Source organism: Pan paniscus, chromosome 16, assembly GCF_029289425.2.
Source record: "Pan paniscus chromosome 16, NHGRI_mPanPan1-v2.0_pri, whole genome shotgun sequence".
In the NCBI taxonomy this organism is placed as follows: Eukaryota; Metazoa; Chordata; class Mammalia; order Primates; family Hominidae; genus Pan; species Pan paniscus.
In genome coordinates, this window is record NC_073265.2 from 5,373,365 (window position 1) to 5,399,352 (window position 25,988).

General features: G+C 32.7%; 1 pseudogene; it reads right to left on the reverse strand.

Annotated features, from left to right (window-relative positions):
• The window catches only part of LOC117975961 (putative ankyrin repeat domain-containing protein 20A2), a 59,244-nt pseudogene extending 35,298 nt beyond the window's left edge, over nucleotides 1–23,946 (reverse strand).
• Nucleotides 23,947–25,988: the final 2,042 nt, after the last annotated feature.

Sequence of the window (25,988 nt, forward strand, 5' to 3'; positions counted from 1 at the left end):
GCAAAAAGTTCAGAAATTAATGTGGGGCCCGGCATGTGGGGAGGGGCGCACTACCTTCCAGGAAGTGTTATCCAGAAGCTCTCTGAACCCAGTCCTTTTGGGTTTTTATGGAGACCTGATTCTATAGGCATGATGGGTTAAACCATAGGCTATTGGTGATCAACTCCACCTGAGGCTCTCAACCCTCCCTGGAAATTGGGGTTGAGGCTTTGCCATTCTCAGTCTGACTAAAAGAATTTACCCAAACGGAATTTTGAAACAGATGAGCATAACTGGAATCTTAATTAGATGATTGGATTATCTGGAGCCACACCTTGATATTCCCAACCCGAGCACCCTCATCCAACCAATGCTCCACCCAACTGGCTCCCAAGTCTCTACGTGGTTCCAGAGCAAAAGAATGTTTATACAACGCATATCTCCACCTTTTCTTCAAAGTCTTTTCGCTTACACGGAAAGGCTTCTTAAACTGCCATGCATCAGGGTCAGGGGGAGGTCTTGTTACAACACAGATCTGTGGATCTCCGGGGTTTGATTGTGGCAAGGATGCTGCTGGTGTCAAAACCACAACGTGGGAACCACAGAACCACTAGTTGGTTTTCAGTGTTTCAGTGCATACAATCCCTAATATATCTGGCCAAGAAAACTTGTAAGTTCTTAGATTGTCCCAAAGGTGGCGCATGAAATCAAAGCAGGAGAACAGTTTCCTACGAGGTGTAGCCTGGGAAAGTTGGGGGTGACTGATGGAAAGGAGGAGTGAAGCTCCGCCCTTTTTGATATATTATGTACAGTATGTAATATATATGTACTGTACTTTTAGATATTTTATTTACAATATATAATATACATTTCGTGTACTTTTTGATATTTTATGTACAGTATATAAAATATATTTACTGTAGTTTTTGACATTTTATTTACAGTATATAATATATATTTGGTGTAATTTTGATATTTTATGTACAGTATGTAATATATATTTACTGTAATTTTGATTCCATTTACAGTTTATAATGTGTATGTGGTGTACTGTTAGGTAATATGGTAAGTACAGTATATAAAATATATATACTGTACTTTTTGATATTTAATTTACAGTATATAACATATTTGGTGTACTTTTTGACATTTTATGTACAGTATATAAAATATATTTAATGTAGTTACTCATATTTTATTTACACTATATAATATATATTTGGTGTACTTTTTCATATTTTATGTACAGTATGTAATATATATTTACTGTAATTTTTGATAATTCATTTACTGTATATAATATACATTTGGTGTGCTTTTTGACATATTATGTACCGTATATAAAATATATTTACTGTAGTTTTTGATATTTTCTTTACAGTATATAATATGTATTTGGTGTAATTTTGATATTTTTTGTACAGTATGTAATATATATTTACTATAATTTTGGGATTTCATTTAAGGTATATAATGTGTATTTGCTGTACTGTTAGATAATATATGTACAGTATATAATATATATTTACTGTAACTTTTGATATTTTATTAACAGAATATTATATATTTGGGGTACTTTTTGACATTTTATGTACAGTATATAAAATATATTTACTGTAGGTTCTCATATTTTATTTACACTATATAATATATATTTGGTGTAATTTTTCATATTTTATGTACAGTATATAAAATATATTCACTGTATTTTTGATATTTTATTTAGTGTATATAATATACATTTGGTGTACTTTTTGATATTTTATGTAAATTATGTAATATATGTAGTGTACTTTTTGATATTTTATTTACAGTATATAATATACATTTGGTGTACTTTTTGATATTTTATGTACAGTATATAAAATATATTTACTGTAGTTTTTGATTTTTTATTTACACTATATAATATATATTTGGTGTAATTTTGATATTTTATATACAGTATGAAATATATATTTACTGTAATTTTGATATTTCCTTTACAGTATATAATGTTTATTTGGTGTACTGTTAGATAATATTATATATACAGTGTATAAAATATATTTACTGTACTTTTTGATTTTATTTACAATATATAATATATATTTTTTGTACTTCTTGACATTTTATGTACAGTATATAAAATATATGTACTGTAGTTTCTCATATTTTATTTACAGTATATAATATATATTTGGTGTACTTTTTCATATTTTATGTACAGTATGTAATATATATTTACTGAAATTTTTGATATTTCATTTACAGTATATAATATACATTTGGTGTACTTTTTGACATTTTATGTACACTATATAAAATATATTTACTGTAGTTTTTGATATTTTATTTATTTTATATCATATATATGGTGTACTTTTTGATATTTTATGTACAGTATGTTATATATATGTACTGTACTTTTTGATATTTTGTTTACAGTATATAATATATATGTGGTGTACATTTGATATTTTATGGACATTATATAAAATATATGGTGTACTTTTTGATATTTTATGTAAAGTATGTAATATATATTTACTGAAATTTTTGATATTTCATTTACAGTATATAATATCTATTTCTTGTAATTTTTGGTATTTTACGTACAGTATGTAATATATATTTACTGTACTTTTTGATATTTTAACTACAGCATATAATATATATTTGGTGAACTTTTAGATAATATTATATGTACAGTATATAAAATATATTAACTGTAGTTTTTGATATATTATTTAGATTATATAAGATATATTTGGTGTACTTTTTGATATTCTATGTACAGTATATAAATTATATTTACTGTACTATTTGATATTTTCTGTATATTATACACTATATCTTTACTGTAGTTTTGATATTTTATTTACAGTATATAAGATATATTTGGTGTAAATTTGATATATTATGTGCAGTATGTAATATATATTTACTGTAATTTCGATATTTCATTTACAGTATATAATGTGTATTTGGTGTACTGTTATATAATATTATATGTACAGTATATAAAATATATTTACTGTACTTTTTGTTATTTTATTTAGATTATATAAGATATATTGTGTGTACCTTTGATATTTTATGTACAGTATGTAATATATATTTGGTGTACTTTTTGATATTTTATGTACAGTATATAAAATGTATTTGCTGTACTTTTTGATATTTTATTTAGATTATATAATATACATTTGGTGTACTTTTTGATATTTTATATACAGTGTATAAAATATATTTACCGTATTTTTGATACTTTATTTACAGTATATAATATATATTTGGTGTAAATTTGATATTTAATGTACAGTATGTAATATATGTTTACTGTAATTTTGATATTTCATTTACAGTATATAATGTGTATTTGGTGTACTGTTAGATAATATTGTATGTACAGTATATAAAATATATTTACTGTACTTTTTGATACTTTATTTACAGTATATAATATATATTTGGTGTACTTTTTGACATTTTATGTGCAGTATATAAAATATATTTACTGCAGTTTCTCATATTTTATATACAGTATATAATATATATTTGCTGTACTTTTTGATATTTTGTGTACAGTATATAAAATATATTTACTGTACATTTTGATATTTTATTTAGAGTATATTATATAAATAGTGTATTTTTTGACATGTTACATAGAGTCTATAAAATATGTTTACTGTAGTTTTTGATATTTTATTTACAGTATATAACATATTTGGTGTAATTTTTGACATTTTATTTACATTATATAAAATGTATTTACTGTAGTTTTTGATATTGTATTTACAGTATAAAATATATCTTTGGTGTACTTTTTGACAGTTTGTGTACAGTATATAAAATATATCTGCAGTAGTTATGATATTTTATTTACAGTATATAATATATATTTGGTTTACTTTTTGACATTTTATGTACAGTATATAAAATATATTTACTATAGTTTTTGATATATTATTTACAGTAAATAATATATATGGTGTACTTTTTGATATTTTTTGTACAGTATGTAATATATATTTACGGTAATTTTTGATATTTTATGAAAGGTATGTAATATGTATTTACTGTACTTTTTGATATTTCATTTACAGTATATAATATGTATTTGCTGTACTTTTAGATGATATTATATTTACAGTACAGCAAATATATTTAACGTACTTTTTGATATTTTACTTACAGTATATAATATATATTTGGTGTACATTTGACATTTTATGTACATTATATAAAATATATTTACTGTACTTTTTGATATTTTATTTACAGTATATAATATATATTTGGTGTACTTTTTGACATTTTATGTACAGTATATAAAATATATTTACTGTAGTTTGTGATATTTTATTTACAGTATATAGTATATATTTGGTGTAATTTTCGATATTTTATGTACAGTGTATAAAATATATTTTCAGTACATTGTGATATTTTATTTACAGTATATAATATTTGTTTGGTGTACATTTTTATATTTCGTGTAAAGTATATAAAATGTATCTACTGTACTTTTTGATATTTTATTTACAGTATATAATATATATTTGGTGTACTTTTTGATATTTTATGTACACTATATAAAATATATTTAGTGTACATTTTGATATTTTATTTACACTATATAATATATATTTGGTGTACTTTTTGACATTTTATGTACACTATATAAAATATATTTACAGTAATTTTTTGATATATTATTTAGAGTATATAATGTATATTTGGTGTACCTTTTGATTGTTTTTTACAGTATACAATATATATTTAGTGTACTTTTTTATATTTTATGAAACGTATGTAATATACATTTACTGTACCTTTTGATATTTTCTTTACAGTATATAAGATATATTTGGTGTACATTTTCACATATTTAGTACAGTATAGAAAATACTTTTACTGTATATTTTGATATTTTATTTACAGTATATAATATGTATTTGGTGTACTTTTTGACATTTTATGTACAGTATATAAAATATATTTACTGTAATTATTTGATATATTATTAACTGTATATAATATATATTTGGTGTACTTTTTGATATTTTTTGTACAGTATGTAATATATATTTACTGTACTATTTGATATTTTATGAAACGTATGTTATATATTTACTGTACTTTTTGATATTTCATTTACAGTATATAATATGTATTTGGTGTACTTTCAAATGATATTATAAGTACAGTTCATAAAATATATCTAGTGTAATATTTGATATATTATTTGCAGTATATAATATATATTTGGTGTACTTTTTGGTATTTTATGTACAGTATATAAGATATATTTACTATAGTTTTTAACATTCTATTCACAGTATATAATACATATTTGTTGTACTTTGTGATATTTTATGTACAGCATATAAAATATATTTACTGTAGTTTTTGATATTTTATTTACAGTATATAATATATATTTGGTGTACTTTTTGACATTTTATGTACCGTATATAAAATATATTTACTGCAGTTTTGGATATTTTATTTACAGTATATAATACATATTTGGTGTACTTTTTGACATTTTATGTACAGTATATAAAATATATTTACTGCAGATTTTGATATTTTATTTACAGTATACAATATATATTTGCTGTATTTTTGATTTTTATATACAGTATATAAAATATATTTACTGTATATTTTGATATTTTATTTGCAGTATAAAATATATATTTCTTGTACTTTTTGATATTTTATGTACAGAATGTAATATATATTAACTCTACTTTTTGATATTGTATGAGAGGTATGTAATATATATTTCCAGTACTTTTTGATATTTCATTTACAGTATATAATATGTATTTGCTGTATTTTTAGATAATATTATACGTACAGTATATAAAATATACTTACTGTACTTTTTGATATTTTATTTACAGTCTATAATATATATTTGGTGTACTTTTTGACATTTTGTGTACAGTAAATAAAATATGTTTACTATAGTTTTTGATATTTTATTTAGAGTAAAAATTATATTTGGTGTACTTTTTATACTTTGTGTATGGTTTATAAAATATATCTACTGTACTTTTTGATATTTTATTTACAGTATGTAATATATATTTGGTGTACTTTTTGATATTTTATGTACAGTATATAAAATATATTTACTGTAATTTTGATATTTCATTTACGGTATATTTGTGTATTTTGTGTACTGTTAGATAATATTATATGTACATTATATAAAATATATTTACTGTACTTTTTGATATTTTATTTACAGTATTTAATATATATTTGGTGTACTTTTTGACATTTTATGTGCAGTATATACAATATATTTATTGTACTTTTTGATATTTTATTTACAGTATAAAATATATATGGTGTACTATTTGATAGTTTGTGTACAGTATATGCAACATATCTACTCTACTTTTTGATATTTTATTTACAGCATATAATATATATTTGCTTTACTTTTTGACATTTTATGTACAGTATATAAAATATACTTACTGTAGTTTTTGATATATTATTTACAGTATATAATATATATTTGGTGTACTCTTTGATATTTTTGGACAGTATGTAATATATATTTACTGTACTTTTTGATATTTTATGAAAGGTATGTAATATATATTTACTGTTCTTTTTGATATTTCATTTACAGTATATAATATGTATTTGGTGTAATTTTTGACATTTTATGTACAGTATATAATATATATTTACTGCAGTTTTTCATGTTTTATCTACAGTATATAATATATATTTGCTGTACTTTTTAATATTTTATGTACAGTATATAAAATATATTTACTGTACATTTTGATATTTTATGAAAGGTATGTAATATGAATTTACTGTACTTTTTGATATTTCATTTACACTATATAATATGTATTTGGTGTACGTATACATAATATTATATTTACAGTACACAAAATATTTTTACTGTACTTTTTGATATTTTATTTAGAGTATATAATATATAATTGGTGTACTTTTTGACATTTTTTGTACAGTATATAAAATATATTTACTGTACTTTTTGATATTTTATTTACAGTATATAATATATATTTGGTGTACTTTTTTATATTTTATGTACAGTATATAAAATATATTTACTGTAGTTTTTGATATTTTATTCACAGTATATAATACATATTTGGTGTACTTTTTGATATTTTATGTACAGTATATAAAATATATTTACTCTTGTTTATGATATTTTATTTACAGTATATAATATATATTTGGTGTACTTTTTGACATTTTATGTACAGTATATAAAATATATTTACTGTAGTTTTGCATATTTTATTTACAGTATATAATTTATATCTGGTGTACTTTTTGACATTTTATGTACAGTATATAAAATATATTTACTGTAGTATTTGATATTTGATTTACAGTACATAGGATATATTTGTTGTACTTTTTGACATTTTATGTACAGTACATAAAATATATTTACTGCAGATTTTGATATTTTATTTACAGTATACAATATATATTTGCTGTACTTTTTGATATTTTATGTACAGTATATAAAATATATTTACTGTACATTTTGATATTTTATTTGCAGTATAAAATATATATTTGGTGTACTTTCTGATATTTTATGTACAGTATGTAACATATTTTCTGTACTTTTTGATATTTTATGAAAGGTATGTAATATACATTTACTGTACTGTTTGATATTTCATTTATGGTATATAATATGTATTTGGTGTACTTTTAGATAATATTCTATGTACACTATATAAAATTAAAATACTGTGCTTTTCAATATTTTATTTACAGTATAGTATATATTTAGTGTATGTTTTGATATTTTATGTACAGTATGTAATATATATTTACTGTAATTTTTGATATTTTATGAAAGGTATGTAATATATATGTAGTGTAATTTTTGATACTTCATTTCCAGTATCTAATATGTATTTGGTGAACTTTTAGATAATATTATATGTACAGTATAGAGAATATATTTACTGTACATTTTCATAATTTATTTACAGTATATTAAAAAGTACAGTAAATATATATTACATACTGTAAAAAAAATCAAAAAGTACACCAAATATATATTATATACGGTAAATAATATATCAAAACTACAGTAAATTCATTTTATGTACTGTACATAAAATGCCAAAAAGTAAAACAAAGATACATTATATACTGCAAATAAAATATCAAAAATACAGTAGATATATTTTATATACTGTACACAAAATATCAAAAAGTACACCAAATATATATTAAATACTGTAAATAATATATCAAATACTACAGTAAATATATTCTATGTAATGTGCATAAAATGTCAAAAAGTAAACCAAATATATATTATATACACTAAATAAAATATCAAAAACTACAGTAAATATATATTATATACTGTACACAAAATATCAAAAAGTACACCAAATATATATTATATACTGTAAATAAAATATCAAAAAGTACAGCAAATATATTTTCTATACTGTACATATAATATTATCTAAAAGTACACCAAATACATATTATATATTGTAAATGAAATGTCAAAAAGTACAGTAAATATATATTACATACCTTTCATAAATATCAAAAATTACAGTAAATATATATCACATAATGTACAAAAAATATCAAAAAGTACACCAAATATATATTATATAATGTAAATAAAAAATCAAAATGTACAGTAAATATATTTTTATACTGTACATTAAATGTCAAAATGTTCAGCAAATATATATTATATAGTGTAAATAAAATATCAAAAACTACAGTAAATATATTTTATATACTGTACATAAAATGTCAAAAACTACACCAGATATGTATTATATACAGTAAATAAAATATCAAAAGCTACAGTAAATATATTGTATATACTGTACATAAAATGTCAAAAAGTACACCAAATATATATTATATACTGTAAATAAAATATCAAAAACTGCAGTAAATATATTTTATATACTGTACATACAATATTATCTAAAAGTACACCAAGTACCTATTATATACTGTAAATGAAATATCAAAAAGTACAGTAAATATATATTACATACCTTTCATAAAATATCCAAAAGTACAGTATATATATTACATACTGTCCATAAAATACCAAAAAGTACACCAAATATATATTTTATACTGTAAATAAAATATCAAAATGTACAGTAAATATATTTTATATACTGTACATAAAACATCAAAATGTACACGAAATATACATTATATAATGTAAATAAAATATCAAAAAGTACAGTAGATATATTTTTTATACTGTACCCAAAATATCAAAAACTACACCAAACGTATATTATGTAGTGTAAATAAAATGTCGAAAACCACAGTAAATATATTTTATATACTGTACATAAAATGTCAAAAAGTACACCAAATATATACTATATACTGTAAATAAAATATCATAAACTACAGAAAATACATTTTCTATAATGTACATGGAATATTATCTAAAAGTACACCAAATACATAGTATATACTGTAAATGAAATATTCAAAAATTACATTAAATATATATTACATACCTTCATTAAATATCAAAATGTACAGTAAATATATATTACACACTGTACAGAAAATATCAAAATGTACACCAAATATATATTATATACTGTAAATAAAATATCAAAATGTACAGTAAATATATTTTATATACTGTACATAAAATGTCAAAAAGTGCACGAAATATATATTATATACTGTAAATAAAATATCCAAAACTACAGTAAATATATTTTATATACTGTACATAAAATGTCAAAAAGTACACCAAATGTATATTATATACTGTAAATAAAATATCAAAAAGTACATTAAATATATTTTATATACTGTACATATATTATCTAAAAGTACACCAATTACATATTATATACTGTAAATGAAATATCAAAAATACAGTAAATATATATTACACACATTTCATATATCAAAAAGTACAGTAAATATATATTACATACTGTACATAAAATATCAAAAGTACACCAAATATATATTATATACTGTAAATAAAATATCAAAATGTACAGTAGATATTTTTCAAATACTGTACATAAATTATCAAAAAGTACACCAAATGAATACTATATACTGTAAATAAAATATCAAAAACTACAGTAAATATATTTTATATACTGTACATAAAATGTCAAAAAGTACACCAAATATATATTATATACTGGAAATAAAATATCAAAATGTACAGTAAATATGTTTTATATAATGTACTTAAAATATCAAAAAGTACACCAAATATATATAATGTACTGTAAATAAAATATCAAAAGCTACAGTAAGTATATTTTACATAGTGTACATAAAATGTTAAAAAGTACACCAAATATATATTATATAATGTAAATAAAATACCAAAATTTACAGTAAATATATTTTATATATTGTAGATAAAATGTCAAAAAGTACACCAAATATATATTATGTAGTGTAAATAAAATATCAAAAACTACAGTAAATATATTTTATATACTGTACATAAAATGTCAAAAAGTACACTAATTATATATTTTATACTGTAAATAATATATCAAAATGTACCATAAATATATTTTATATACTGTACATAAAATGTTAAATAGTACACCAAATATATATTATATACTGTCAATAAAATATCAAAAACTTCAGTAAATATATTCTATATACTGTACATAAATTGTCAAAAAGTACACCAAATATATATTATATACTGTAAATAAAATATCAAAAAGTACAATAAATATATTTTATATACTCTACATATATTATTATCTGCCATCGCAGGGTGGGGAGGGAGGTAGGGTTGGCGTCACAGCAGCAAAATCTCAATGAGAACCGATCAAGGCCTCCAGTCACCTACCAGGCAGCTGTGTGACTGAGCCAGAGGAGGCGTAACCAGGGCCCCAGTAGAATGCGGAATAGGGGCTTGGCCTTAATGCTCCAAGCCCATTGGTCAATGAGAAAGATGATAAGGAAAGGGGGCGTGGCCAGAAAGCAGTGTGTCCAGAGGGACCTGTGGCTCACAAGGAAAGCTGCCCATGCAACTGCTCTCCCCACCCACTCTAAGAGAGGGGAGAGGCCTCCCACTCTGGAAGAGAAGAGGGGCCGGCTTTTGCTTTAAAGGCTTTAAAACTTTAAAAAATATATGTGTGTATACTTTATATATATGTGTGTCCTTGTGTGTGTATCTATGTTTTTCTCCATAGCTGTCTTCATTATCCAGCTTCTATGCAAGGTCTATGATTTTGGCCTATATTTTTCATCTTTGATTACGGTACAAAAATTACCAGTATTACCTTAACTGAGATACAGATCCTATAAAAATGGAAAATGCATAGCATGCTTGATGATTAATGAAGCAGACTATATTATCCAACATTCTAATAAGATAAAATAATCACAATGATTTCTATTTTTTGGAAAAATGTTTCTCTTATTCTCCTACGTTTTCATTAAGATTTTTTTTCTTAAACAAGAAACATGTCTAATATCTGTAAAAACACAAAGCTTTTGGGCCGGGTGCAGTGGCTCATGCCTGTAATTCCAGGACTTTGAGAGCCCAAGGTGGGTGGCTCATGAGGTCAGGAAATCGAGACCATCCTGGCTAACACGGTGAAACCCCATCTCTACTAAAAATACAAAAAAGGCCGGATGTGGTGGCAGGCACCTGTAGTCTCAGCTACTTGGGAGGCTGAGGCAGGAGAATGACATGAACCCCCGAGGTGGAGCTTGCAGTGAGCCAAGATCATGCCGCTGCACTCCATCCTGGCTACAGAGCAAGACTCCATCTCAATAATTAAATTAATTAATTAATTAATTAATAACAATAAAAAATTAATAGTAAGAGCAATGTGAACAAAAGATGCAATAAAATAATTTAGAAAATACAAGCTATTAAAAAATAGATTTTAGAACTTGTGCAACAAAGTCAAACAGCACCCAACGAAAATGTATACCCTTACATGTTTGTTTAAAAAGCAATTTAAATTACATTGATCCACTTAACTAGGAAAAGCAAAGCAAACAAAAAGAGGGAAATAATTAAAATGTAAGGAAAAAGGAAAAAGAAAAACCACTAGATTTAAAAAATAAAACTAAAGGAGGATTCTTTCAAAAGACTGAGATAATAAAACAGTCAAGCCTCTGATAAGTAATCAAGATAAAGAAAACTTTGAAGAGAAAAGGGCATATAGCCACATGTGAATATGATGCAAAAAGTGAAAACTTTACACAGCTTTACAACACCTTAGAAGTATGGATGACATGTTCTTTTTTTTTTTTTTTTTTTTTTTTTTTTGAGATGGAGTCTCGCTCTGTCACCCAGGCTGGAGTGCAGTGGCGCGATCTTGGCTCACTGCAAGCTCCGCCTCCTGGGTTCACGCCATTCTCCTGCCTCAACCTCCTGAGTAGCTGGGACTACAGGCGCCCGCCACCACGCCTGGCTAATTTTTTGCATTTTGGCTTAGTAGAGACAGGGTTTGACCATGTTAGCCAGGATGGTCTTGATCTCCTGATCTCGTGATCCACCCGCCTCGGCCTCCCAAAGTGCTGGGATTACAGGCATGAGCCATTGCACCTGGCCAAAGTTTTCATTTTTTTTTTTAAGATTTTACAGTTACAAAAACTAACTGAAGAAGTGGAAAATCTGGAGACCAATACGCAGAAGAAGGAAAAAGACAAAGACTCATCCTCCAAATTGGATATTTATTTAAACCAGAATTTGTCAGCCTCAGCAATACTGATACATTGGGCCAGAAAATTCTTTGTGGAGGGTTCTCCTGGTGTGTTGTCGGACATTTAGTCACATTCCCTCTACCCACAGAATGCCAATAAGACCTCCCGACCTTGAGCAGTTGTCACCACAAAAATGTCTCCAGATATTTCCAAACATCCCATAGGAGGCAAAATACTCCTGCAGTTGAAAATTCCTGTGTAAACCAGATCTACATCCTAGATCTTAGAAAAAAGATGTAAAGCTTCCCAACTCAGCCCTGCATACCCTTGATACTGAAATGAAATAACAGCCTTATTGGAAACAAACAAAACTATAATCTTATTTAATACAGAAGTAAAAATGCAAAAATAAAATATTACCACAGCCATTCTAACAGTGTTTATTATAGGAATGCAAAGATGATTCAAAATTAGGAAAAATTCATCAGGCAATTCACAAATTATATTTCTACATATAATTGAAGGCAAAATCATGAAAAACAAAGTAGCTCTATATGCCTTAAGTCCATGATCTATTCAGTGAAAAACACAAGTTGCAGATGTCTTACAGAAGGAAAACTTAACACTGAACACATATTCTTACCATCTGCTCTTTGTCCTGAGGCTCCAATAGAAATACAGTGAAGAATAAACATTGTATAAGCACACAATTACAAAAAAAATGGGGTTACCAACAGAAGAGAATTCATCTTCATTAGACAATGACAGTACATGGAAAATGGTTAACTAATGGAGCAAAGCAAACAAAGGTGGAGGTCAGGGGGATACTGAGAACAAGGAGGCTAATTTGTCCCCAGCAACCTAGAAAGGTTCTAGACCCAGACACGAGGTATCCACGAGAGTGGGACTGATAGGCAAGACTGAAAACAGAGATTAAGCAAAAGCCCGGATAGAGAACACATTTTACAGGCCCTGAAACACACTGCTGGCCCCATCTCCTTAAACAGAACCCAAGCAAACATATCTACCTCAGGCAAGAGAATGTAGATTTTACATCCAGAGGAATGGAGTAGTCATCCAGCCATCATTTATGATTGCACCAGGAGATAAGATAGAGGGATGGAGGATAACAATTAGGAATCAGCATACATTCCCCTTAAAGCTATCAGTTGACAAGTCTTGGCCACAAAGAACTCCCAATCAATTTTTATTTATTTTTATTTATTTTTTTATTTTTTTTTTGAGACAGGGTCTTGCTCTTTTGCCCAGGCTGGAATGCAGGAATGCAGTGGCATGATCAGAGCTCACTGCAGCCTCAACCTCCTGGGCTCAAGCAATCCTCCTGCCTCAGCCTCCCAAGTAGCTGGGACTGCAGATGGGTGTCACCACAGCTAGCTATTTTTTTTTTTTTTAAAGATGGGGTCTCACTATGTTGCCCAAACTAGTCTTGAGCTCCTGGGCTCAAGTGATCCTCCCACTTCGGTCTCCCAAAGCACTGAGATTATAGGTGTGAGCCACCACACCCCGGCTCCCAGTCTTTTAGTACCTCTCTCAAATATGAATGAGCAAATAAAGGAATGAAAAAAAGACTACAGGTCAGGCGCGGTGGCTCATGTCTGTAATCCCAGCACTTTGGGAGGCCGAGGTGGGTGGATCACCTGAGGTTGGGAGTTCCAGACCAGACTGACCAACATGGAGAAATCCCATCTCTACTAAAAATACACAAATTAGCTGGGCGTGGTAGCACATGACTGTAATCCCAGCTACTTGGAAGGCTGAGGCAGGAGAACTGCTTGAACCTGGGAGGCAGAGGTTGTGATGAGCCGAGATCACATCATTGTACTCCAGCCTAGGCAACAAGAGCAAAACTGGGTCTCAAAAAAAAAAAAAAAAAAAGACTACAAATGATAAGCAACATAGAATAGATATTTAAGGAAAGGCTTTAAAAAGAAAAATAAGACCAAAATAAACTAAGAAAAAAAATTATTAAAGAACAAAGAGATGCCAGGGAGAAGACAAAGAGTATCAAAATCACTTCATAAAGACACTTGTGAATATATTACATGTATAAGACAAAACAGAATATGAATAAGAAATAATCAGAGAAGAAAAAGTTCTTAGAACTCATGGTTCATCTTGGGAGTTGGTCTCCAATGAGCCATACCTCCTGTCATCATGTCCTTAGACAGGCCCATCCCATAGTCAATCTGGGTTGGCCCCAACACTCACTTTAACCTATGGCATGTGGTAGAAATGACACTGGACCTGTTCCAGGTCTGAGCCTTAAGAACCCCTGGCAGCTCCATTTCTGTGCTTCTGGAAGCCAAAAATAAGAATTGACCACCCTCTTGGAGAAAGAAAAGCCACATGAAGAGATCCGAGAGGATGAGATGCTATGCAGAGAGAAAGGCCACATGAAGAAACACCAAAGCAGCAGACCTGTGGGTGAAGAAGCCGTCTCAGACATTCCACTGCAGCTGAGCATCCAGATGACCAGTCCCTGACACTGTCTGACCGCACAGTGAGAGCTGCAAAATAAGACCAGCAAGAAAACTGTCCAGCTAGCCCCAGTTAATCCATACAGTAGTGACAGATAGACATATGTGTAGTTTTACGCCATTAAGTTTTGGGATAATTGGTTAAGCAACAATAAATAACCAAAACAAAACTTAAAGTTATGACAGTCCAAATAAAATTTCCTGAAAGTCAAAAGATAAGAAAAATATTCCAGAACTTAAAATTTAAAAAAAATTTAGAAATAATGTGAGATACAAGACTCAAGACAAGAGGTCTAAAATCCAATTAACAGACACTTCAAAATGAACAAATAAAATGGAAAAGAGAAAGTTAACAACAAAAATATGACAAGATTCAAGACTCCAACTTTGAAAGAGCCTATCCATACACCTGTTCATTTGGTGTACCCAGCACAATGAATGAAAAAAGACCCACACTAAGTACACTGTTGTGCTATTTCAGCTCAACAAGGAAAAGACAAACTCCTAAAAGCTTCCAGGGAGAAAGTCATGCATAAACAAGTGAAACTCAGGATGGCATGAGGCTTCACCACCACGACTGGTTAGAAGACAACAGCACAGACTTTGAAATTCTAAGGTAAAATTATCCTCAACCTAGAAATACATAATCAAGCAAACTATCAATCAAGTGTGAGGGTAGAATATGAGAGACGTGAATACTGATGGGGATGTGGTATGCAGCAGGCACTGTTCTAAATGGTTTACATGTACCAACCCAATTAAGAAACTTAAAATACACACACACACACACACACACACACACACACACACACAGTTTTTCCTGCTAATCATTTTACGATGAAACAACCAAGTAGCTAACCCAGAGCCCACAAAGGCAGAGTAAAAATTCTAACACTTGGTAAAATAAAAATGCACATATACGCTGTGATCTAAAAAAAAAAAGCTTAAATATTCAAAGACAGACAGCAATTACAGCTACTGAGAACATCACTGTAAGCAAACTGAGGCAGAGAAAACAAAGGTGCTAATGAGGATTTGAACCACCTAACATGCAGAAACCCACTGGATGCTTTCCTAGGTTCCGAGCTGGCATCGTCTTTCAGAATGATCTAGAAGAGGTCACATGACACTGTTACAAAGGATCTGGAGAAAGGGACCCTTGCTTTATCACTCCGGCTCTCCAGTCATGCTTCACATTTTCACTTCTTACACTCTTTCACATGAAGTCAATTTACAGACCTCCATCAAGCCCTTAGAGACCTTTTTGTAATATTCTGACAAGTTCTGGATGTCATCTCTGCACTTTTGACAAATTCTTAGCAGTTAACTTACAAGACAGTTAACATTTTTGTTCACAGTATAGCTAGAAAAGGGTCATATACTCAATAAAACAAATATTTACCAAGCATTCATTGAGTGGAAGATAAAATGCACAAAGCATAATTATAAAATATTCTCCCCTGCCATGATACAACAAAAATTTTTAAGGCTTACAGAATATAGCATAACATGACCAAAGCAAAAATAGTAAGGACTAAAGAGGGGAGGAAGGGAAAATATCAGCATGAACTGAATATGACCCAGAAGAGTCTTGATGGTCAGACATGTAAAGATGTATTGGGTAGGGTTAAGGGGTGGAAGTCAGGGGCACAGGTCAGGGGCACATTCTACAAGGGAAAAACAGCTGATACAGAAGCCTGAAAGGTAAAGTGTGCAGAGCACCTGTACAGGACTCTTACCTGCCACAGCAAGGGTACAATGCGCCTTTCCAGAACACAGCAGTGCGCAGCCAGGCCTGGGGCAGAGGGATCACTCAAACAGCACCAGAGGCTCCATTCCTACTTTTCTTCCGTCAACAAGTCCATTTTCATTGTTAGTTTCTCCTTCAACACAAACTTAAAAACAAATGGCTGAACACGCAGGAACAAGGAAAACCTGACTGAAGAATGAGATGTTAAAACTTAAGGGCCTTGGGTCCTGGCACGGTGGCTCACGCCTGGAATCCCAGCACTTTGGGAGGCAGAGGTGGGTCATTTGAGGTCAGGAGTTCAAGACCAGCCTGGCCAACACGGTGAAACCCCGTCTCTACTAAAAACACAAAAGCTAGCCAGGCGTGGTGGCCGGCGCCTGTAATTTCAGCTACTCGGGAGGCTGAGGCAGGAGAATCACTTTAACCAGTGGACTGTCAAGAGAGGTAGGCTGCAGTGAACCGAGATCGTGCCACTGCACTCCAGCCTGGGCTACACAGTGAGACTCTGTCTCAAAAAAAAAAAAAAGTCATGGTCATGGTAAAAAACCTATGGCTTTGGAAGGCTTTCTCGGTAACGTCCTAGAATTAAGGTTAAGCCTGCGTTTCCTGTTAACTGAACAGGAAACCAGCCTGACCAACATCCTTCTGCCCAGTGGCTTGCTCTCAGCTCCTCTTCGTTGGGCCTTGGGCAGCCAGACTGTCTAGTTTTAATCCTTTCCCTGCCACCTGTGACCTTGGACAAGTTACCTACCTTCAGTTACCTCATCTACAAAATGCAGATATTAATAATACCCTCTTTTTAATTTATTCAGAGGATTAAAAGAGTTAATAAAAAGTAAAAAATTAAAAGACTTGGTAAGCATAGGCACAGAGGAAAAAAAAGTAAAAATAAATAATTAAATAAAAAGACCAGGGCCTAGCACATAAAAGTTCATCAGGAATTAATTCTATAATATGAACTCAATTTTGCAAAACTTCAAAGTACATATAACTTTTAACTTACTAGGGTATACATACCAGTAATAAATTTACAACGGTAGACATGTTTGCCTACTGTAAATATAACAAAGACTAAACAAGCAGATACTAAATCATTAAGCAATTATCAGTTAGTATCTTTAATTTTCTTATACTTCTATATTTTCTATGGATCATCTTTGTAACAAGAAGAAAACAAACCAAATGAAAATGAAATGAATTCTCTCAAAAAGAATTCAGTCAAGACAGGAAGAAGGCTCACAAAGTAATATAAAATATATCTTATGGTTTATGTAAAATTCTTAATAAAATACCTTCTTTGCTCCAAGCTGCACTCTGGCTTTGCCTTTGAGTCAGGTGGCATTTCTTTGCACGATGACTGGTTCTATTGAGTAGGCACTGCTTCAGCCCTACAGGAAGAACAAAACCTCTCTGGAACACAGCAGCATTCCTGATTCCCACTTGAGGAGGCCTAACAAAATGGCATATGCCTCAACAGCAGCAGATCAGTGTTAAAAAGTCTGGAGTCAACGGGAAAAAGTAAAATTGGACCATTTCCAGAATGTCACAAAAAGCAACAAACTGACGTTCTAAGAGCCCAACATGAGCAAATTAGAACCTTAAATAAAGGTCACTCTTAATGCCTATCCCAGCATAGATTCAGCACCAAGTACAGTGTCATTTTACTGGTTTACCTTTTTCATTCTTGAAAGTAGGAGCTATGAAAAAAAAACACTAAAATTTCTCTAAGAGAACCTTCTACTTTCTATCTAACTTACATAATCCAAACACTCTATTGAGGGTGAAAATTGAATATTATAAGAAAATCATCACGTGTTTTGCGAGAAGTTGCAAATATAATGCTCCTCCACCCAATACCTACCTTAAAAAGAAAAAAGGAAACATACAAAACTATCTCGAGAATTATTCCTGCTTAAACAATGTCTACGTGCCATTACTAAGAAAGTATGCACACAGTAAACATGAGAAGAGAACATGCAAGCGTGAACATACTTGTTAGGGATATAGGACTATGGGTAATTTAAACATTTTAATGGTATTACTCTCACGTAATTGCTCTGAAATTCTAGTCAGTTGTTTGAAATGGCTCTTAGAACAGAATACTTTGACATTTTTATGATGTCAAAAACTAAGAACTTAGCCCTAAATATTCCAAAGAATAGGTGCAGAAGAACCCATTTCCTTAAATGGCATTTGAGTATTCTTCACAACTCAAACTTTCTCTCCCATCCTGTGATGGCCGAGAGTTTTTCCTCTGACGACGGCACTGACCTTACCCTATCCAAAATATGAACATCTGCATGGTTTCCTGGTTCAAATTGTTTTTATCCATTCTGTCGTGAGAATCAAATGGTTCAGACCATGCAGCACCTCTCTGGGACTTCTCAAGTCCTTTCTAGATCTGAAGACTATTCTCTGAACCAAAGACAACTTCTGGGGGTGTACCAAATCTCCCATTAGAAAATTATTAAGATCAAGATGTTTTAACCTTTTAACTCTTTCTCAAACAAAATAAATTCGTTTCTCCTTTACTGTTATTTTAAATTTCAAAATACACAGATAGTATGCCTAAAATAAAATCAAGAGAATGACAGTTTTAGAACGCAAACTGTGGTAATTTTGAAAACACAAAAGCTAAGACCACTAGTTAGGTCAATGTGGACACCAAGTCCACCACAACCTGTTCTGTCCTCTGGGGCTCTGCCCACGCCTTTCCCTTGCCTGAGATTCCTTCTGCTTCCTACCCTTCCAAATGCTGTATTTCCCCCTGGAAGACTTGCCAAGACCACTCTAACCTGCACATCTCCCATTCCAGCTAACCAAAGGCATCCTTGGGTTGACTAAACCAAATTGTTTTGCAGACAAGGCATCTAAAAACTTCCACTGTAGACTATTCACCTTAATAATTGTTATTGTGACATTATTCAATAATAAAATGAGGGAAAGAAGTCCCTTCAATCCCTTATCCTGGAGAATCCAAGCAAGTGTCTTTCCCACTTGCTTTGCCCAAACCCTGGGACCTTTCTAAGTAAAAGTTTAATGGAAGGGAAAGAAAATCTAAAAGAAAAACTCTCCAAAAAATTAAACTCGGGCAAAGAATCATGGGATTAAAAATTTTTATTCTTTGTGTATTTGATTTCTGAAACATAGAAATCTCTCTCCCACTCCTTAAACCTGCCACTGGGCTAAGAGAGTATTGTACAGAATATGCACTCACTGACTTAACAGAATTAGAACATCCAGGCACTCACTGAGATTTTGCTTCCACAACCGCTCAAAGTCTAGTCATTAGTTAATGAGTTAACACCACACTTGATCTTCAAATTTTGGAAATGCTGACGGTAGACAGGGACTTGTTTTGGGAAAGAAAGTACACAGTAGACATTGTTACCCATGACCCAACCACCACCACCTTTCCTTTAAAGAACCCCACTCTTCCTTTAAGGTTGCAGAGTCTCAGAAAGTGGGAAGAAAGGAAGTTTTTGCATTTTCAGGTCAAAACGAAGTACATTTGTGCAATCACATAATGCCCATGCAAAGGTTTGTTGAAATCTAAACACAAGACAGAAGTAGTTCTAGCACCTCCACAAAAAGTAGGGTAAGTAAACTTTTCCTTAATATACACTTTCAGCAGCATCAACACCTAAAAGTGGTTGACTTTACTACTGTACTAAATTAAATTACATTCATTTTGTCAATAGGTGTTCCAAATTCGTACTGATCTTTGTCTCCAAGGGGTTCCTGCTGAATATTGAGACAGTTGAATATTACTAGGGGAAAAAATTCTTAATAATCGAAGTAAGGATCATCTAAGGATAATATGCCACATATACAGACACAGTCACAATTTCAGCTTTACAAAAGTTCAATTATCAAAGTTGTACAGCAAACACTATCCTAAGCTTAGCGTCTTCAGGCATTTGATTTATAATCACTGTAAAGAAAAATCAGTCACAAAATGCCACTTTTGTATGATTCTATTTATATGAAATGCCCAGGATAGGCAAATCTACAGAGATAGAAGTTAGATCAGAGGTTGCCAGGATCAATGGTGGGGGAGAGAGGTACAGGGAGTGACTGCTAGTGGGTATGGGGTTCTTTTTGGGGAGATGAAAATGTTCTGAAATTAGGGAGTGGTAATGGCTGCATAACTCTGAATATACTAAAAACCACTGAACTGTACACTTGAAGGGTGAGGCTTATCATACAAAAACTGTATCACAATAAAGCTCTTAGTTTAAAAAATGTTTGTCTATGTCAAGAAACAAAGAAATAGGGTCATAGCTAGAAGATATGGGATATAAAATACCGGAACAAAACTGCTTAATAATATATCTAGAATCACACAATGCTTAGTCTTTACGCTGACTAAAATCGTGAGATTTGTGTTTTATCGGTATTTCACATTTTTTACTTCTTCTAACTCAGCCAGTAATTCCTCCTTCTCACTTAATCATTGACTACAAAGACCAAGCCATTTTGACTTTGCCGCCAATGAGCTTTCACATTTCTTTCCTCCTTCCATTCCCATGACTACCAAACCAGTGCAGGTTCTCCTCACTTCACTCTAAGACAACAGCGTGGCCCTCAAATACTGTCACACTCTTCAAGGCTCTGTGAGCACAATCTGTCTCATATTCTCTTCTGCTGTCACCAGATTTATTCTAAGACCGTTTCTTCACTGTTACTCCCCTGTTTCTCAACCAGTTACACAGAAAGATGAATATCCAGGCATGGTGTCATGTGCCTGTAGTCCCAGCTACTCAGGAGGCTGAGGCGGCAGGATCGCTTGAGAATGTGAGATTCAGACTGCAGTGAGCCATGATCGTGCCACCGCACTCCAGCCTGGGCAACAGAGTGAGATTGTCTCAATAAATAAATAAATGAATGAATGAATAAATAAATGTGGTCTATCCATGCAACGGAATACTATAAAATTATCAGCCTTAAAAAAGAAAGAAGCCCTGTCACATGCTGCAATATAGATGAACCTTGAAAACATTACAGTAATTGAAATCAGCCCATCACACAAAGACAAATGCTGTACGATTTCTCTTACATTAGGTTTGAAATTAGTCAAACTCATAGAAACAGAAAATAGAGCGGTTGTTTCCATAAGCCAGGGGATAGAGAAATGGGGAGTTGTTGTATAGTGGCTATAGTTTCAGTTCTCCAAGAGAAGCAAGTTCTAGAAACTCGTTACTCAACATGTATATTTTTAACACTACTGCACTGTATACTTACAAGTGGTTAATATGGTAAATTTTATGTTGTGCCTTATCACCATAATGTTTTTAAAAGAAGGGGTTTGTGTTTCCCTTCGTTGTGATCACCCATTTTTCACTTCAGCATTTTGAACTTGAGATTTCCTGTAGCGGTTTTACTGAGCCCTGCAGTTACCGGCTCAGAATGTCTCCACCACCTTGTAACCTTGTAGGCAGACACTTTTCAGCATCTTATTGGGCTCCGTGTGCTTGATGCTTAAAGTGACACGGAGACATGCCACTTGCTGAGAAGCAAAGAAAGGCAAAAGGTGACTGCTTTCCTGGCATCGATGAAGGCAGAGAGAAGGGATCTTGGAGGCACAGATATTAAGCCATAAGCAATAACATGGGTTGCCAAAAAGAGAACTAACCCCTCTCCTGGTAACATTTCCAGGTGTTTTTCACAGGGCCAGTGGATTTCACAATGTGAGCGCTGTCCAGCACCAAAGGGAATGGCCAACAGGCATGGAGCAGCCTGCAACATCTAGCACCCAGGAGGATGGCCAGGAGGCACGGAGCAGCCTGCCTGTCCCAGGAAAGCAGGAGTCACAGGACACAACTGGACCCAGGTAGGCATGTATGTTAGTTTCCTGTGGCTGTTAGAGCAAATTACCAAAAATGTGGTGACTTAAAACAACAGAAATTTATTTTCTCAGAGTTTTGGATATCAGAAGTCCAAAATCAGTATCACTGGGCTGAAATCTAGGTATCAGCAGAGCCAGTGCTCTCAGAGGCTGAGGGGAAAATCCATCCTCTGACTTCCCCAGCTTCTGATGGCTGCTGGCATTCATTGGCTTGCAGCTCCACCACTCCAGGCTCTGCCTCCTTGGTCACAGGGCCTCCTTCTCTTCTGCCTGAAGTTAAATCTCCTTTATCTCCCTCTTATAAGGATATATGTGCCAGGATTTAATGCCCACGGAGACAATCCAGGATAATCTCTCCTCAAGATCCTTAACTTAATCATACCTGAAAATATGCTTTTTCCAAATGAGGTAACATCTACAGGTTCTAGGAATTAGGACTCAATTCTTAGCTCCCACTTACAAGTGAGAACACGCAGTATTTGGTTTTCTGTCTCTGTGTTAGTTTCCTGAGGATTATGGCCTCCAACTGCATCCATGTTGCTGAAAAGGACATGATTTTGTTCCTTTTTATAGCTTCATAGTATTCCATGATATATACGTCCCACATTTTCTTAAAAAGAGATTTATTATGGGGTCATGGCTTACATTATTATGAAGGCAAAGAATGTGCCATCTGGAAGCTGGAACACTCAGGAAAATTGGTGATTTAATTCTGTCCAAGTCAGAAGGCCTGAAAACCAGGAGAGCTGATGGTGTACATCCCAGTCCCAGGACAGAAGATGAGATGTCCCAGCACAAGCAAAGAGGCAGAAAGAAAGGGGGCAAATTTCCCCTTCCTCCCTTTGTTCTACTCAAGCCCTCACCAGGTTGGATGATGTCCATCTCCATGGGGCCATCTACGTTACTGAATTCACTGACTCAAAAGCTAAAGTCACCTGGAAACACTCACAAACACACCCAGGAACAATATTTAATCCGAGCACCCTGTGGCCCAGTCAAGATGGCACATAAAATTAACCCTCACAGTGTAATCCCAGGAGCGAGGCAGATCGCTTGAGCCTGGGAGTTCCAGACCCGCCTGGGCAACATGGTGAAACCTGTTTTTTGGTTGTTGTTTGTTTGTTTTTCAGATGGAGTTTCGCTCTTGGTGCCCAGGCTGGAGTGCAATGACGGCTCACCGCAACCTCCACCTCCCGGTTTTAAGTGATCCTCCCGCCTCAGCCTCCCGAGTGGCTGGGATTGCAGGAGTGAGCCACCATGCCTGGCTAATTTTTTTTTTTTTTTTTTTGGTGGAGACAGTTTTCTCCATATTGGTCAGGCTGGTCTCAAACTCCCGACCTCAGGTTATCCACCCACCTCAGCCTCCCGGGGGTGCTGGGATTGCAGGCGTCAGCCGCCGTGCCCGGCGCAATTTATTAATCAGAAAGGAATAGATCGGCCTGGCGTGGTGGCTCACCCTTGTGATCCCAGGATTTTGGACGGCCGAGCGCAGCGGATCACTTGAGCCTAGGAGTTCCAGACCAGCCTGGACAACATGGTGAAACCCGGTCTCTGTTTTGAGACGGAGTTTCACTCTTGTTGTCCAGGCTGGAGTGCAATGGTGTGATCTTTGCTCACCGCAACCTCGGCCTCCCGGATTTAGGTGATTCTCCGGCCTAGGCCTCCCTAGTAGCTGAGATTACAGGCATGAGACACCATATCCGGCTAATTTTGTAGTTTTTTTCTTTTCTTTTTTTTTTAGTAGAGACGGGATTTCTTCATGTTGGTCAGGCTGGTCTCCGACCTCGGGTGATCCGCCCACCTCTGCCTTCCAAAGTGCTGGGATTGCAGGCCTGAGCCACTGCGCCCAGCAGAAACCCAGAACGGAAAAACAAAACAAAAACCACAAAGATTAGCCGGGTGTGGTGGGCCGCGCAGGTAGTCCCAGCTACTCTGAAGGCTGATGGAGGAGGATTGCTTCACCCCGGCTTCTAGGTGGCAGTGAGCTATGATGGCGCTGCTGCACTCCAGACTGGGCGACAGAGCGGGACTCTGTGGCAGGAAAAGGGAAAGGAAAAAAAAAGAAAAAGAATGTAAATAAAATTGCTAACTCAAGGAACAGCTTGACAGTATATTATTGCGACAAATAGAGGCAAAGGTTAGCAGACACCAGTGTTCACTTAGTGGGAACTGCAGGTGTTCCCCCCATAGGAGGCTGCTACTTTCCCACAAGAAATCCATTACTGACTACCGATAAAAGAACACATTGTAGGTTTCTTACAATATACAAATAGCTAAACTTTATATAGCCACGACCATATTCTAGCACTGCTCTAAGCCATTTCCTACTCTGAAATAGCTACTATTGTTACCTCCATTGTAGAGAAAACAGATGCCAGAGGCTGTTGTGGAAGGCCCAGGGAAACTGACTATGAAATTGACTTGTTGTAAGTTTCAGACTTAAAAGTTCTTCCTGCTCTGCTCCTTACATTGCCACATTTTAGTTAAGGTACCTCTTACAATACTGGTCCTTTCTGTATTTGGAGGGACTTCTCTTGCAAATTGAAGTTTTTTCTTGCGCTAAGCATTTGGTCATAAGATTATCTGCGTTTTACATCAGTTTAAGTACCTCTTTAGACATTGTTCAGTTAGGAATGTAAATAGGAGCTAACATTGTGTGTAAAAGGAAAGAACATCTGATTACAACCACTTTTGTTTCATAATACAAATATAAATCAATATGTTATTGGAAATGCAGGCTGGGAGGGGAGGGAAAATATGCATAGAGAAAAGCCCCATCTCTGCTTGGAGTTCAGCACTGGGTCTCTTTTTCCTTTCCACCTTCCTTGTCAAGGCTGCCACAGTGACAAGCACACAGAGGTGCCTTTAGTGACACCTGCTGGGACAGACCTGGCAGAATGGATTGCAGATTTGCATGTTTCCTGGCTGCCTCTGCTAGCCTGAGTCAGCAGCCCACTCCAATTCATGCTGAGCTTAGACAGCTCAGGTTTGCAAAATTATCCCTTCCCTTGGAGCAACCGCTTTCCAGTCTCCTCATCATTCCTAAAGGAGAATGACATACATGCCAGCATGACAGAGGTCCAGAACTTTATAGAAGCTTCATTGTGAGCCTATATCCTTAACAGGGGCTCAAACTACCAACACCGAATGAAGAGAGAGGTTTTGCAGTAAAGCAGGAAGTCATTAAAATAATGAATCACCCAGCTAGGTTTTGAGCTCCTTT